The following is a 12,390-nucleotide window of genomic DNA, read 5'->3' as shown; positions in this document are numbered from 1 at the left end:
TCCCTCTGAAGGTGACAAATTGGAGGACTTTTTCGCCAATTATCAGAGAAGGGAGCCTGAGTGCCTTCCTATTCATAAGTCAGTGAGGAATGTGCTGGAGGGGAATGGAAGGATATTGACCTTTCCCAGTTTCTGGTTAAGAGATATACTTTGCAGGGGTTTTTGGTAGAGTTTCTTCTGTGGTGAAGGTGGATTCCCTGCTGGCGGGACTGGTGTATCAGAGCCTGGTGGTTTCGGAAGATGCGGTTCCCTCTAATCCTGGGGACAAGAGGGTTGAGGGGGCTTTGAAAAGGTCCTTTGCGGCTTCCAACCTTGCAGTTTGTTCTGCTACTTACACTAGCTACCTGGTGCAGTCTCTTCTGAAGGACTGTTAGGGTATTTCTGAACAGCTGTTGCAGGAGGAGGATCCCTCTGAGTCTTTGACAATGTTGGAGCAGCAATCACGTTTCCTGACTGACTTATCCTTGGATTCCCTTAGTGCTGCGGCTACGGTGGCTGATACCTCAGTGGCGGTTAGAAGACAGTTGTGGCTTAAGCTTTGGAAAGCGGAGGTGGCGCAGAAGGCTGCTCTCATGAAGATTCCATTCACGGGGTCCAAACTGTTTGGGGAACCATTAAAAAGATGGCAGAGGGGGAGGAGCCAAGATGGCGAACGGGACGGACGTCTGAGCTCCCGGCTCCGTAAGCCGCCTACCTTGAGCGGAATATCCTGACTTTACTCCTGGCTCACACCGTGTTTAACTGCTGAAACGAAGATGCAGAAGCCGTCTGCTTTCCATTGAGACCTCTGCAGTCTGAATTGGTGCAGGATTTACTGATTTCGTCGATCTCCGGGGCTGCCCGGGTAGCTGTGCTGAACACTACCGCCGGACGCCATGATACCGAGCTGGTGAGACGAGCGGGGGAGGTGCCGTTGCCTACGGGACTGTTGTGATCTCGGCGCTGTCTTTTCATTTCTCTCCTGCTGCAGAGTGCCTCACTTTGGCAGAGGTGGGTCTCTATATGACTGGAGCTCCTGCGCGGCACTTCCCCCCGCTCTGCTGCTTCTCGCCTGGCCATCCTTCATTCTGGGGCGACTCTCGGCTGCAAGACACTCGTATTGGCAATGAGAGCATGGTGATTTTCGTGCTGTACAACCCCTTGCTGTGGGCTGCTTAATCACCGGAGGTTTCACGCCTGCCTCCCCGGACAGTGAGATCGCCCCCATCCTCCCTCTCGTTCTTGCGGATTGCCTGAGTGGCGGCAATGGCGCCTGCCTTTCATTACGAAACGACGGCTGCCCCGCCATCTTTGTCGCGCGCAGCCCGGTCTGTTACTGGGCTGGAGGCGGACCCCGGGGCATCGCCGCTCGCTGCGGACCGGCTGCTGATTCTGGACACCCTGACTTATAGGGATATCCTGCTCGCCTTGGCGGACTTGGAGACAACATGCAGGCGTAACGTTCAGGTGCTGGCGGAGAAAATCGAGGGTGCTTCCCCTTGTGTAACGCGGCCGGGACGGGCTGACCTCCTGCCACCTCTGACACTGTCTGGACCTGATACACGGATGCAATATGTGAGGGCGGAGATGTGCAGTGTCCCGGACGGTAATGTTGCTAGTTCTCTCCTTGGTGAGGCTTTGGCTACAATGTTGCCCCCCACATTGGTAACTGTAACTCCTTCCCTACACTGGCTATATTCATCGGCCTCCCGGTGCCTGGTTCCCCCTAGGGTCTTTGTCTCTGGAGCCGTCTTTATACAGCGGTGGGGACTGTGCTGTCCGGTGGCGGAGAGGGTGCCTAACTACATGGATGCTGGAACTGATGGTGACCGGGGACGCTCCTCTCCGCCTCCTGGGTTTCTTCCTTGTTTGGAGCGGCCATCTTGCTCCTTTGTTCTACCTGGAGGGTGCTCGCAGCGATGGCCGGCCCCGGTTGGCATTCGCCGGTCGGGCCAGGGCTGATGTTCTTTCTCGTGACTTTGCTCGGACAGACGACGGAGATCCGGACTGACCTATTTTGATTGGCTGGCTGCTCAGGATGCATTTCTTTTTCCCGATTTGCTATAACATCGCTATGTCCTGTTTTTTATTCTGGTTGTGGGGGTTGTGATTAATGTATTGATCTGTGACTCTAGATATGGATGTTTAGATTCTCTCTTGGCTGAATGTCTTTTGAATCTAACGTAACACGGTGTGGGAGCTGTGCGGGGCTGTGTAAGTTCGGGTGGCCGGATTATGGAAGGTACTTGTGTGTTTTAGGTCTGGTGTTGGCAGTGGAGGCCGAGATTCGGTTATTAGGGCCCTCCTCCGGGTCGGCTTCTTTTGATTGCTGGCGCTGTTTGTGGCTTGTACAATCCATTTTGCTTCTGGGTATCTTCTTTCTGTTGTGTACGGCCATTTTGTCTTTTCGTTTAAATGGGGGCGGGCCCTCCGGGGGAGCCATGTTCTGGGATCCGTTTTCGGACTGTCCGGGGCTAGGGGGGTATTTTTCTCGGTGGGCATGTGCTTGACTGACGAGTGGGACTCGAGATGGGGCGCTTCTTCATTTTGTGCTGCTGTTCTGTACGTTGACTTTCCCCCTTCTCTCCTGTGTTTCGTGCTGTACTATGGTATTTGGGATGGACTGTTTATTTGCGGTTTGGAAGCCCGGGAGCATATGCAATTGGCCCTCTTCTCCGCGATGGCCATGCCTGGTGGGATTTGGTGGTTCTGGCCAGACTGTGGGTGTTTCCCTCATTGGTACTGTTTGCTTGTCTAGTGAGGACCCGGACAGCACCGTATTTTGGTATGTTGATTTGCGCTGACCCGGAATTCTAGGTCTGCCCGATTCTGATACTCCTTGGGTTCTCGGTCCTCCGAATCTACTGTTGTCCGCGGCGTAGAGGTTATATGCGGCTGGGAAGTCCGGGAGCTCTGACACTGGGTGGGCTCCTCCCCAGCTTCCTTTTCTGGGGGTAGGGGATTAGTTTATCCCTTCTTACTCCCTATATCTCAAGTGTGAGGGGTCTTTCTTTCCTTTTTCTTCCTTTTTCTTTTTTCTTCTTTCTTCGTCTGAATTTCGGGTTCTTTAATGGGCGACAGACACTCTGCTGGGGGGGGGTAGGCCGTAGCCTCCGCATTGATGTTGGGTGGGGGGTGGGATTTCTTTTACATTGTTTAGTTTCTATGGGCCTTATTTTTCTGTTTTCTGCGCTTTCTTAACCTGTTCTTTTCTGGGTCCGTGATAGGGGTTGATGGGAGGGGCGGCGCTGTATATGGTGTGCGAATGATGGCTGATGTTTTGGTTGTTTTACTTTGTACCGCCATATTGTTTGAGGACTTAATTTCCATTGTTGCTTTCAGTTGTGCAGCCGCCTGCCAGTGTCGTGATGCTGTAATATGGACTCAGCTCTCTTTATGTCTTATTTTTCATTGCTTTTACTTGGTTCAAAAACGATAAAAGAAAAACCTTAAAACCTAACCTTGAAATGCTCCTTCTCCTCGGCGCCAAGTTTCTATTAGACGTAATATTCGATGCTTGTTGTTCTATCATCCGCTACCGCTGAGGAGCTGTATTGCCTGCACTTGTGCCTTAATGTATCGTGGCCGGCCTGACGGTTGTGGGCCCGTATTTGTTCTTTTCTTTCTGCACAATAAAGGTTTTTAAAAAAAAAAAAAAAAAAAAGATGGCAGAGGACTAAAAGTTGTTGGCTTCGGTCCGCTCATCGCAGAAGGGGAAGTTTGCTGGTTATAAACGGGCTTTTGGGTAAGCATTTTAATCAAAGATGGCTGCCCAGCCCTTTCGTGGTAGGGGACTTCGTTCCACAAGTCCTGGGGTCAGCAGGGTGCCTCCAACTCTTCGGGTCCATCCAAATCATGACTATGGGAGGGTTTCAGAAGGAGCTCCGGTTGGGGGGTTGCCTCAGATTTTTTTTCAGGTCTGGGAGGAGTTCGCCCGAGATCAATGGGTCCTGCAGATTGTCAGCCTGGGATATCAGATAGAATTTGGAGAACCACCGGGAGAAATGTTCCGGGCTACACCTGCTCCCAGATCAGTGTTGGGCTCTTTTGGAGGGGGTTCAGGACTTGGTTTCCAAAGCGGCAGTGGTGAGGGTGCCTGTGAGTCAGCAGGGCCGGGGGGGGTTTACTCGATTCTGTTTCTGATCCAAAAAAAACAATGAGGTCTTCCGTCCTATTCTGGATCTTAAGGCAGTGAATTTGTGCATCCCTCATCTGTCATTTAAAATGGTGTCTCTACAGATGATTCTGCCCTTCCTGTCCATGGGCGATTACCTGGCATCTCAGAGACGCCTACTTTCATGCACCAGTGCACGAAGCATCCTGGAAGTTTCTGTGGTTTTGTGTGGGCATCAATCATTACCAGTTCCAGGTATTGCCCTGTGGTCGCTCTGCCTCGCCTAGCGTGTTTACTAAGGTATTAGCGCCGTTGGTGGGGTTGTTGCATGCTCAGGGGATCTAGGTGTTTCCTTACTTGGATGGCTGGTTGTTCTCTTCCTCTTCTTTCCTTAAGGTTCAATCACATACCCGGGAGGTCTGCCAGCGCCTGCAGAAGTTCGGGAGGATTATGAACTTAGAGAAGTCCCATCTGTGCCCCATTCAGGAACTGCTGTTCATTAGGGAGGGGGTCTTCAACACCAAGCTGGGGAAAGTTTTCCTGTCGGAGCCTCACAGACTAACCCTGGTGCGCGAGCTGAGGAAGGTGTTGGTCTCCCCTTATTCCACAGCTCGGCAGTGGTTACGGGTTCAGGGACTGAGGTCTGGCACGGTGTTGATTGTTCCTTGGGCCTGGCTGCACTTGTACCCTCTGGTGAATCATGTTCTGGGGCATTGGAGTCCAGGGTCTCAGAATTACAAACAGTTGATTCAGGGGGTGTGGACATTTCCCGGGAATTGTCCTGGTGGCTGGAGGAGCAGAACCTCAAGGAAGGGCTCTCCCTTTGCGTCCCAGAAATGGCTGGTGCGGACTACGGATGGCAGCGAGCTGTGTTGGCCCAGGAGTCTATTCAGGGGATCTGGTCGGTCCAGAAGGCAGAGATGTCTTCAAATTGGAGGGAATTGAAGGAGGTTCAATTGTCCATGACTCATTTTCTTCTTTGGGTCCTACAGTGGGATGTGCTGTTGAGGACAGACAACACAGTGGTGGTGTGTTATGTCAATCGCCAGGGGAGTGCGAAGGTGGCTTCCCTAAACTTGTTAGCTCAACAGATTTGCCGGTGGGCAGAGTTGAACTTGTTGTCTCTGAGGGCGTTGCATCGCTGGGGGTTTTGAACTCTGAGGAGGAACGCTTGAGTAGATTGTTTCCTTCCCTGTTGGACATGTGCTTGATGGGGGGGGTGTTTAGAGGGCTGATGGGGAGGTCTGGGGTTCCGGTGGTGGACTTGTTGCCTTGCTGGAGAGGTTTTCCTCTCTGGTTCCGGTGGACTCGGTTTAGAGAGTGGATGCGCTGTCCTTTCAGTTGGAGGGGGGCTTGATGTATGCCTTTCCTCTGATTTCCTCCCTTCTGAGGGTCCTGCTGAAGTTGGACCGGGATTCTGTAATCCTGGTGGCACCTGCTCGGAGCCGGAGGCCTTGGTTCCCTCTGTTGTTGAGGTTGGCGTGGGCCCTTGCTGGCCGTTTCTAGTGGTTCCTTGTCCCCTGTCATCTCCACCTCTGTCTAGGGATTGTCTTGTCTGCTTGCATCTGGCGGATTGGCTGCTGAGAGGATGAAACTAGTGGCTATGGGGTGTTTTCCTGATGTGGCTCAGTTTATCAAGCAGTCCTGGCGCCCTTCGACTCTTCAGTCCTATGCTCGGTATTGGGTGTCTTTTCAGGTTGGTGTACGGATCGGGCTAGTCTGCTATGGAGGTAGAGTCCGTGCTTATCTTGGATTTCCTGAAGGATGGCTTCAACTTGGGTCTGGCTGTTTCCTCCTTGAGGGCTCAGTGGGCAGCAGTGAGGACCTTTCGTAGTCTGGCCTGTGAGCCTGTTGTTCCTTGCTGTGGGCTTTAGAGACTGCTCCCTTTGAGCCTCTGGGGGAGGTGCCTCCGCATTTTCTGACGAACAAAGATGTTTTTCTGGTCGCAGTTACATCAGCCCAGAGGGTTGGGCTCCTTGCTTTATTCTGAGCCCTTTTTGTGGGGGGTTTTCCGGATCCGGTCATCCTCCGGCCGGATCCTTCCGTTGTTCCCAAGGTCCCGTCCTCGTTTCACTGCTCAGAGGATATGGTTCTGCCTGTGTTCTGTCCTGATCCTCTTTCGGAGGTAGAGGTGCAGATGCACTGTTTGGATGTTAAACAAGCTCTTGAGGTGTACTTGGTTTGTACTAAGCCTTTTCGTAAGGTGGATTCTCTTTTTGTGACCTTTGGCCTGGGAGCCAGGCTCTAAAGACTTCTGGTTCGACTCTCAGTTGGTGGCTGAGGTGGGCTGTGGGGGCGGTGTATGAGGCTAGTGGGGTGCTGGTGCCTAAGTCGGTATAGGGGAGATCGACTCGGTGTGGCTGCTTCCTGGGCTTGTTTTCAGGGGGCGTCTATGGCTGAGATCTGCAAAGCAGCTACTTGGAGTGCTCCACACACCTTTATGTTCCATTATAGTTTGGTGGTGGGTGGGACAGGGTCTGCTGGTTTTGGAGACGCTGTGTTGCATTCTGTTCAGGTGCTGTGACTTTCTGCTTGTGCTAATAAAGTCTGTTCCTGCTCTATGATGAAGCCGATTCTTGCTTTGATATCTGCTCATGCATTAATGGCTGTGACGGGGAGGTAATGACTGGTTACTTACCAGTAATATTCATTGCTCCGAGTCATAGGCCTCCCCGTCATAGTCCTGGTTCCCATCCCTCCCTCCATGTTCAGCTTCTTGTGCTTGGTGGTACTGGATGTGCTGTTGTGGGTCAGGGGTTATGAGCCACATGATGTGGGAGTGGCCTGGAGGGTAGAGATGGACTAAGGGAGTTTTGCTTGGAAGTTTTGGGGGAGGAGCTATTGCTCATGAATTAATGACTGTGACGGGGAGGTCTACGACTCGGAGTAATGAATATTAGCAGTAAGTAACCGGTCATTCCTGAAGTCAGACTGTTGCATCTAGAACTGTGTATTCATTCCTGATGTCAGAGTGTCACATATAGAACTGTGTATCCATTCCTGATGTCAGAATGTCACCCATAGAGCTGCGTATTCATTCCTGATGTCAAAGTGTCGCATATAGAGCTGCGTATCCATTCCTGATGACAGAGCATTGCATGTAAAGCTGTGTACCCATTCCTGATATCAGAACGTCGCATATAGAGCTTCGTATCCATTATTGATGTCTAAGCGTCGAATATAGAGCTGCGTATCCATTCCTGATGTCAGAGCGTCGCATATAGAGCTGCCTATCCATTCCTGATGTCAGAGCGTCGCATAAAGAGCTGCCTATCCACTCCTGATATCAGTGTTGCATATAGAGCTGCCTAGCCATTCCTGATGTCAAAGCGTTGCATATAGAGCTGTGTATCAATTCCTGATGTCTGAGCGTTGCATATAGAGCTGTGTATTCATTCCTGATGTCAGAGCATCACATATAGAGCTGTGTTTCAATTCCTAATATCAGAGTGTCGCATTTAGAGCTGCCTAGCCATTCCTGATGTCAGAGCATTGCATGTAAAGCTGCGTACCCATTCCTGATGTCGGAACGTCGCTTATAGAGCTTCGTATCCATTCCTGATGTCTGAGTGCTGCATATAGAGCTGTGCTTCCATTCCTGATGTCAGAGCATCACATATAGAGCTGCATATCCATTCCTGATGTCAGAGCATCGCATATAGAGCTGCTATCAAACCCTTCAAACTATCCCCTATCGCTCTCTTCTACCAAATATCACTAATCTATCTTTCACTCTTATACACTAATCCCACATTACTAACATAATTAACTTCAAATATTCACACATAATTTCTATTATATCTATTTTCAGAACTTCCTTTAATAAACACAACCTATCCTCCTCTTCTCAACTATGCTCCTACATACACAAAACAACACTCTTTAAACAACTATAACATCCTCTCCCCTTCTTCCTCTCTTTCTCAAACACTATTTATACTCCTCTTTCTCAATATCAATAACTACATCAAAAAATACCTAACCCTCGCAATCTTCCTATATATATAAACAACTATCCCCACTATCTACTTACCAAACACATAATTCTACAACACAAATACAATAAACACACAATTCAACCACACACATATAAACTACTAACAATTTCATTACTACACACATAAGTACATTACACACCACATACATATACTACACTAAAAAACAAAACACAAATAAACAACATTGGGCCAGATGTAGGAAGCCAAATAGCGACCGCAAACGCAGAAATTCACAGAATTTCAGCTTTTGTGATCGCTATTTGGCTTTGAGCAATGTAGGTAAGATTAAACCTACTCGCAAAATAAGGAATCGCACAAATTGCGATTTCTTATTTTGCGATTGCATTTAAGAATAGGAAATTACGATTCCTTAAATGCAATGTAAGTAGCACAAACGAAAGTGCAACTTAGCCTTAAGGAATCCCTAACTACCACCAACTTCATGTTGGTGGTAATTAGTGATTTCCTTTAAAAAGCACTTTTTTGTTTTTTTAAAAGTGGATACTAGAATAGAAAGGGAGCTCGCACAGCTGAGGGTTATCAAGGTGATGTCTTTAGGAAGGTGAGTGTGCAGCAAGAGGGAACACTGTCTGCACAAACAGTGTAGAAACCAAGGTACTCGTACAAAGCTCACTCAATTGATTAAGACTACCCTGGATTTTATTTATTTTTTCACACATTTAATGATGTTAGCAGTTGAGTATGTTATTTTTGGATACAAGATTGAATTGTTTCCTTTTGGATTGTTTTTGTAGAGTAATCCCCTGAAGAAGGGCGTGGCCCGAAATGCATCGGGATGTGTGATTAATTGTTTGGAACAGACTTATCTTTTGATGGAAAATTACTTTTGGATACGTTACCTGATCTTCACTTTTGAAACATGAATAAAATGTGAAAGCTGATGAAAACTTCACACTGATTTACCATCATCACGTTTTAATTTTCAATTGAACTAGAACTATTGTTCTTTATTGTTGTGTGCAGAGGTGCTCTCTCAATTGAGTGAGCTTTGTACGAGTACCTTGGTTTTTTTAAAAGTGCCATGTGGTACAAATTCATGCCCTTAGGGCATGTCTGTGCGCCACATGTGCACACATGCACATTTCAGGGGTGCAACAGGGTTTCCTTTTGGAACCCTTGCACCCTTGAAAGTGTGCCCGGAATTTGCGAGTGCCTCTTGGTTACTTGCAAATTGCGGGCGCAAATCCTATTCATTCCTCTCAATTTGCGATTCGCAATCAAGGAATATTAAGGAATCACAAATTTTTTTGCGATTCCTACCTACATTCAATTTTGCGATTCCTTAATAGCGATTCGGTAAAAATCGCTATTAAGGACTCGCAAAATTAATTTACCTACATCTGGCCCAATGTGTGTACCTTGGAATTTTGCATAGGGTATTCTGTGGGGAGTACAGACATCAAAAACAATCGAGGAAACTGCTGTTCGACCCATCGAAGATAATTTTGTCCAGATGCTGTGGAAATTAGCATGCCAGAGGTGAACATTTCTAGGCTGCGGAGCGCAGAATAAACACATTTTTTACGAAAGCTATCTTGGTACGTTCCCTCTTCTTTTTCTGAAGTGAATATGTATTTGCTGTTAATTAATCAAGAGACTAGTGCACACGTACAACAACTTGGCTCGGTCAAGTACTTCTGTGACTGTTCTTCCGAATGGGGCGAGTTAAGACGACAGCACGGTCAGCGAGGCAGGGAGCTCTCTGTGACGAGAGGCGGCGCTGAGGAGCGCAAAGCCTATAGTGTTGAGAGGAGTCCCGAAAACAGCGGACGAGCAGACGGTACACAAACTGGAGGGTAATAAGAGATATGACTCAACACCTACATTGACTCTTGATGAAACAGCAGCTACTCACCATTTTGTTCGCCTTTGTAGAGATAAGTGGTCGGACGAGAACGGTTTGTGGAGAGTGCTACTGCTCTGAGCGTGTCGCAGACGCAATTGACGTCGCAGTGAGAGCTCCACGTCGCGGACGTGGGGTGCTCGATGTCAATGGTTTCTCGTGCTGTCGGTAACTGAGAGGCTGCTTTTTAAACAGGAAGGAAACAGAGTTAAGAGGTGTAAGCAGAGCTTACTATCAATTCTGTTCTTGTATTTACTTTCTAACTGTCCATTTGCTCTGCTTTGGAAGAGCAAGCAAGCACCGCTCACCATCCTTCATATTCCCCGATAGCGGAAACATCTGCTGTTTTTTGCAAAGAAGGATGACCACGTCATAGATGTAAATTCAAGACATAAGGTTAATTTTCAGTACACATCACATACCCAAAGTAGGTTAAAAGTAATAATAGAAGGTACATTGACTCCTGACACAAGTCCAAGTAGGTTCATGTTCCTAGGTTTGTTTAATACAAAGCAATATGTAAATTGCCTTATTTACAGATTAAAAACTAACAAATATTTTCAGAATTTCACATCCGACATAAGGGGCAGTTATCACACGATTCTCGCTTTTTATGCTGAGTAACTGTACCAGACGCAGTGTTCTGTTTAGGAGGAAGTTTAATCCTCATCCCATCTAGAGATAATGTAAGAGTGCACTATACTCACACATAGTCAGCACACAAAATATATTTTTTTGTAACTATTGTAGTAAAAGGGGTGGAACAGTTTATACTAAAGGGTGTTTTTGTTTGAAAAATTTATTCAAAATATAATTAATACTGTTGCATGACAATTTATGTATAACATGATAAGGCAAGAATAACTTAAATGTTGTATTTTGAAGTACTTAAGTAGGATATTTGCAACTAATGTTTATAGGCATAATTTGAATTAATTAAGTATAAATGCATTTACACTGAGACATCTATAACTCATTGCATTTATTAGTGGTTTAAGCAGTTGCATTTATTTCCCTTGTAGAAAGGTGCACATATTTTGTAACCCTGTGCACTTGTTAACTTAGCAAATGAGGCCTCAAAAAGAAATTGGTTCAGTTGCTGCTTACATTATGATTTGGATTTTACGTTCAACCTTCAAGCATGGACTGGACGTTGAGGAGTTGTTTGCTATTGTGAGTGTGGATAAGCCTGATTATTTAGAATAAATAACTTTTTGTTAATAGACAGCAAGCATGAGAAAGAAGAATCGGCCAAGGGAATTGTGGTAACATGCGGGGAGAGGAGTTCTCATGGGAGAGGAATAGCAAGGGACGAGAAGAGATAAGGTGCTATCTGAATGAGAAGGGGAGCTGAAGTATCCTGTTAAACCAGAGCTATGGAAATTTCCCAAGGAGGAGCCACATGAGTCGATGGCAAATTATATTATGGGCCACATGTACGAAGCCTTTTTGAGGTCGCATATCGGACCTATTAGCAGAATCGTCCCTTTTGCAAACACAAAAAGGCATTTTGACGTGTACCAAACTCAAATATCGATTTGGTAACCTGTTACCGAATCGCAGTTTGGGTTTGAGATTCGGTATTAGGAAGGGGCGTGTTAAGGGCGTCTCTTCTTAATACCGAATTGCAGTGCTGTGTATGAAATGCAGTCACAAAACATTCACATTTTACCACCAAATTCAATTTGGTGGTAACCTAATCGCAAAGTGAATGTTTGTAAAAGCATTTTTAAGAGCAGGCAGATGTCCACTTTTCGTTTTTGTTTTTGAAACGCATCTCGTTTTCTTTGAAGGAAAATAGGCTGCATTTAAAAAAAAAAGATTGTTTTATTTAAAAGCAACCACAGACTTGGTCTGTTTGGGTGCCTGTCTGTTGCCTGGTCCGTTGTCTTGTTCATGTCCCCAGCTGTGATCAGGAGGTCCTCTTGGGGAAGGTTGGATAGTTTGCTGTCCACTCCCTGCCAGAATTGTTTGTCTTCCGAGTTGGGGCCGTATATATTGACCATGTGAATTCTGTCGCTTCCTCTCTGGACGCTTGCTATGAGCATGCGGCCGTCTTCGTCTGCGTCCTCTGCTTGTGTTGTTAGGTTGGCCCTCTTGCTCAGGATCGTTATGACTCCTCTTTTCTTCCCTTTTGCCGGCGAGCAGAGTACTTCCCCTATCCATCTAGCTTTGAGTTGCTTCGCTTCTTCTACTGAGAGCTTGGTCTCTTGCAGCATGTATACATCTCCTTTTAGTTTGGCCAGGTGTTCCAAGATTTTCCTTCGTTTGACCGGGTGGTTCAGTCCTTTAACTCCCAACTGATTTTGGTGCTGGATAAAGAACAACCAGGTGCCGAGGAAGATCTTAGGAACTGTCTTGCAGCAACATTCAAATGGATGAATAACAACCATCTAAAGTGCAACGCCGGAAAAACAGAAATCCTGCCCATAGGG

General features: G+C 47.1%; 1 long non-coding RNA gene across 1 annotated transcript in view; it reads right to left on the bottom strand.

The window, feature by feature from the left end:
• Window positions 1-10,125, bottom strand: part of LOC144792119 (uncharacterized) — a 486,572-nt gene extending 476,447 nt beyond the window's left edge. The window contains exon 1 of the long non-coding RNA XR_013602512.1: window positions 9,968-10,125. This is a non-coding gene — a long non-coding RNA (uncharacterized LOC144792119). The remainder of the gene's footprint in view (window positions 1-9,967) is intronic.
• Between the last annotated feature and the right edge of the window lie 2,265 nt (window positions 10,126-12,390).

This window comes from Lissotriton helveticus, chromosome 11 (assembly GCF_964261635.1).
Source record: "Lissotriton helveticus chromosome 11, aLisHel1.1, whole genome shotgun sequence".
In the NCBI taxonomy this organism is placed as follows: Eukaryota; Metazoa; Chordata; class Amphibia; order Caudata; family Salamandridae; genus Lissotriton; species Lissotriton helveticus.
Note: the sequence above shows the minus strand (reverse complement) of the source record. Positions and strands in the feature narration are given on the sequence as shown.